This window comes from Artibeus jamaicensis, unplaced genomic scaffold (assembly GCF_021234435.1).
Source record: "Artibeus jamaicensis isolate MK-2021 breed Jamaican fruit bat unplaced genomic scaffold, CSHL_Jam_final scaffold_474, whole genome shotgun sequence".
NCBI lineage: Eukaryota > Metazoa > Chordata > Mammalia > Chiroptera > Phyllostomidae > Artibeus > Artibeus jamaicensis.
The window spans coordinates 39,159,938-39,164,866 of NW_026522046.1; the positions used below are offsets into that span (position 1 = coordinate 39,159,938).

Consider the following 4,929-nt stretch of genomic DNA (forward strand, 5'->3'; position numbering starts at 1 on the left):
AAAAGAAACTTTGCAGGCAAGAAGAGGCTGGAAAGAAGTATTTCAAGTCATGAAAGGCAAGGACCTACATCCAAGATTACTCTATCCAGCAAAGCTATCATTTAGAATGAAAGGGCAGATAAAGTGCTTCCCAGACAAGGTCAAGTTAAAGGAGTTCATCATCACCAAGCCCTTATTATATGAAACGTTAAAGGGGCTTATCTAAGAAAAAGAGGAAGATCAAAAATACAAACAGTAAAACGACAACAAACTCACAACTATCACCAACCAAAACCGAACCTAAAAAAAAAAAGAACAAAAACAAAAATGAACTAAGCAAACAACTAGAACAGGAACAGAATCACAGAAATGGAGATCACATGGAGGGTTATCAGCAGGGAGGAGGTGGGGGAAGAATGGAGGAAAAGGTACAGGGAATAAGAAGCATAAATAGTAGGTACAAAATTGACAGGGGGAGGTTAAGAACAGAACGGGATATGAAGAAGCCAAAGAACTGATATGTACAACCCATGGATATGAACTAAGGTGAGGGAATGATGGTGGGAGGGGGGTACAAGGCAGAGGGGAATAAAGAGGAGAAAAAAATGGGACAACTCTAATAGCATAATCAATAAAATATATTAAAAATAAAAGTTAAAGGTCTCTTTCCCGAAGTTAACGTACACTCGGAGTGAAACCAAGAGAAATCTAATTTAGGTGTTCCCAGACATCCTTGTGGGAAATTACCCAGAGGAGCAGGTAAACTAACACACACCTTGCTGACTGCATTTTGAAGGCCTGGAAAGTGTACTCCCTCTTCATTTTCTTTTTGCTAAGCCACAGCCTTTTCCTGTTTGGCACAAATTTCATTAAATAAATAAATAAACATACAAATAAATAAATAAAACAAGTCCTTCTTTTTTGTTTGTTTTTCCCGAAGAGAATATGGAATTGGCCCGTCAGTTATTCCACTAAGGATTAGTGAGGACATTTCAAGCACCACTAATTAAGGAAGTGTTTCCTGGAATTAGCATATTACGTTTAACAACATTAGAAGGAGCTAAATATAAAATGTCACACGCAGAAGTAAACAGAATTATTCAGAAATAGAGCAGGGGGAGTTGTGAGCAAGAGTTAATTAGGACTGAAGGAAATGGGTGTTAAGTTGTCTTCTCCATGGTATTCTTGTTTAAAACTTCTCAGGTGGAAGAAAACGAAGTCTTCCATATTCACAACGACTCTGTGAGCAAAAATTTGCTCTGCCCCAGTCTGGAACAAGGCACTGTCCACTTAGAATGGCCTGTGACAATGCAAATGTCCTGTGATAAGGGAAATGCTCTATATCTGTGCTGCCCCAATAAGGTGGCCACCAGCCACACCTGGTTTTTTACATTTAAATGAACTGAAAGGCAATAAAATGAACAATTCCATTCATCAGTCACGGTAGCCATACTCTAAGTGTTTAACAGCAGCAGGAGGCTAGTGGCCGCCTTACCGAACAGCGCAGCTGAACAGACTAGGAAAGATGTGTCCGAGCAAACGCGCACTCAAAGTCTGCCAAGGAAGAGCAGAAGTGGAAAGTGTTTCCCACAAACCCTGTATGGAGCCTAAGAAAAAAGTCCACTTTCAATCATCTGGAGGATTCTTTTCCTCTTTCCATCAAGTTTCAGCCAGTAAGTGAGACAAACGCACAGGGGTTTTCATTCCAACGCCTTGAATAGACTCTCAAGTCTCCCCGGGCGCGTTCCCTGGATGGGCTTTCACATGGCCTCTCTGCAGAAAGCCCGCTTTCCAAGCACCCAGGGTGTGTTTCACCTGTGCATTCTGCCTCTGGCCCTCGCAGTACATATTTGTGGTGGAAATTCCCCCCCACAGAGAGCTCGTCTGTACCTGTGCGGCCGCCCTTCCCCAGGCCGGCCCATGAAGCAGGTTTCTCTACGTGGTTTTGTCTGTTTCTGCTGCCCAAACCAGGCATTAAGATTTCCAAGCCGGGAAAAAAGATGAAAATAGACCAAGTCCTCGACTGTGCAGGGAAACCTCTGGAACGCCCCTACTTCCCCCAGAGAGCTGACAGAAAGCAGGAATTCAAGTGACCCCTTGTCAGAATTGGAAGGCTGATCACCGATTCTTGCCTGGTTTCCAGTCGGTGGGAGTCACGCTGCACACACAGGTGATGGGGTTTGTTCATAAACGAATCCACACTGAGTACATTCATATACAATGTAACTTGAGGGGTTTGGTGTGAGAGAGGAGGTGACTCCAGCCTCAGTTTCATTCTCAAGGGCTTCACTCCTATAGTGTTCTTAATTCAATATTTTACTTATTTATTTTTAGAGAGAGGGGAAGGGAAGGAGAAAGAGAAAAACACTGATGTGTGCTTATCTTTTGCACATCCCCCACTGGGAACCTGGCCCACAACCCAGGCATGAGCCCTGACCAGGAATCAAACCGGTGACCCTTTGTTTTGCAGGCCAGCACTCAATGCACTGGGCTACACCAGCCAGGGCCCTATAACGTTCTTATAAGCTTAAAATTACAGTGAGACCAGGAGCTATTCAAAGCATCTCTACGTGCCCCTGAAGACATGTACCAGGGTGAACTCTTGGATGTGATTTGCCTTATTTTCCTGGGGTCCACTCTATTCTGGATAGTTGGGAAATAACCTAGAAGTTCAATCTCCTCAAGGAATCTTAAGCAAAACAGCCTGGGGCCACCCAGGGCTTGGGCCTGCCTGGAGGAGCTGACGTTTGCTGATTTCCACGAGCTCATGGACATGACCCACCTCTGGACCATCCTCAACCAGAGAACTGACGCTGGCAAGTGAGCCGTGTTTGGAGCTGGCACCTGTGGGGCCCACCTGTCCGTAAGTGCATCACGTTTCTGAAAACCGTTCAGTGCATTTTGTTACCTTCAGGGAGGGCGCTGTTCATAAACGCATCTGCATAGGACCTTTAATCTGATCACCAGGGTGATTCACTCCCAACCTGGTTGTTCATTATCAGGCACACAGGTACCAACGAGGGACCGGAAAAGCATTTGCTCCATGACCTTCATACTTACTTAGCCAGTTCCAAGCACATTCTCAAGTCTAACCCTTTATTCCTAAGGTTCAGCCCCAGCTAGGAGGTGATGGGGAGAAATAAGAAAAAAAGGAGACATGTCTGGGCCCACATTACGCTTAGACTGATCTCCAGTATCAGGCTCAAGAGTCAGTTCCCAAATCCACCCATCCTCACATTTTACCTCCAAAAAAGGTAACACGACATTCTGCTTGAAACATATGTGGAAAGTAGCAGCATTTGGGAAGAAGGGAAAAAAAGCAAAGGTGGCCAAAATGTCCACAGAAGAGTTCGGACCTCGTGCAGCCAGGTCTTTCTTAGGACAGTAAGCCCCAGCTCGGAGCAGACGTGGGTTAACCATGGCCCATCACCTACTTTGCCTTGCCTGCCTTTGTAAATAAAGTTTTATTGGAAAACAGCTATGCCCATTGGTATCCCTATTGCCTGCAGCTGCTTGCCAGAAACAAGGGGCAGAGTGCAGATGTTGCTATAAAGGCCACGTGCCCCCCCAAAAAACAGCTGAAAATATTTACTGTGTGCACCTGTACAGAAAACATTTGCTGACCCTTGGTTTGGAGTTTCAGATTTTGCTGAGAACAGTCATTATCGGCGTTCCCTGAAGCAATTGTTTTTTCTGATAAGAATATAAATGGAGGGAAGTTGAACTGTGTCTGAATGTCTGTTACAAAGAATGAGAGTCTGCCTCAGTCTCCAAGGTGGCTCTCAGCCTCATTACCCTGTTGCCCTGAGTTCTGAGAATTTTGTTGTTGTTATTAACATTTGGTAAACTTATCTTTAGGAACTTGGAAGGTGGTTGGAAACATCCCCGAGGTTTAATTTCAAAATATGTTTAAATCTAGAGCCTGGGTTCTCCAAGTGGGTAGCTAAAATAACAAAGTATTTGCCTAAAGCTTTTCAATGGGGTGTTGCTGATGGGCACTTTGTAGTACAGGCCACGGGAGCAAACTCGAAAAACAGGCATAATTGCTTTTCCAAGTTTTCACCATAAATCATCATTTTTTAAAAGGTTCCAGTAATTCGCCCACTAAGGAAAAAAAAAAAAAAAAGAAAAGGGGGGGGATAAAATGGGACAATGACACAGTGGTTTTGCTCTGAAATAACCATGTGCGATGTCAGACTGCCATCTACAGTATTTCAATGTCTCCATCCAAACACGGACGTCTAAATGAGCACCGTAGATGCGGGCCATTCTATGCAAGGAGGCAAGTTTGGGCAGCAGGACAGTAGGAGAATCTCTTCGGTCACATGCTTCTTCCCTCCCCACCCGACACAGCGCTGTTTTACTTTTGCTCCCTCTCCCGGTCATGCATGTGCACGCAGTGACATGAAAGAGTAAACCGAAGCGTGGTGGCGGCTAGAAGCGCCCTGGAGCTGTTCCGAGGCGCTGTAAGTCGCCGCCTCTCACACTCGGGCAAAGCCAGGCCCTCACTGTGGCCAAGGAACGCGCTGCCGCTGTGCACTACCCAGGAACGCCCACTTTTCCCAAGAACTTCGGTAAATTTGGAGGTTAAAGAATCCAAGGGCAGTGTTCGTTCAGCAGCACATATACTAACGTTAGAACAATACAGATAAGATTAACAAGAGCCCCATTCAAAGATGAGGCACAAATTCCTGAAGTGTTCCATATTTTGAAAAAAGGAAAGAAAAGGATCTAATGGGATATATTAGTTTGCTACAGCTGCTGTAACAAAGTACCACAGACTACGTAGCTTAAACCACAGAAAAGCATTGTCTCACTCTCTGACAGGTGGAAGTTCAAGATCGAGGTGTTGTCAACAGGGTCATTTCTTTGGAGGGCCTTCTCCTTGGCTTGTAAGAGGCCTATCTTCTCACCGTGTCCACACGGGGTCTTTTTTCTGTATCTGTCTGT

General features: G+C 45.0%; 1 non-coding gene across 1 annotated transcript; it reads left to right on the plus strand.

Moving 5' to 3' along the window:
• The first annotated feature begins 4,584 nt into the window (after positions 1–4,584).
• Positions 4,585–4,690, plus strand: LOC119058992 (U6 spliceosomal RNA). The gene has a single exon (XR_005084348.2). It is a non-coding gene; the product is annotated as a U6 spliceosomal RNA (small nuclear RNA).
• The last annotated feature ends 239 nt before the right edge of the window (positions 4,691–4,929 follow it).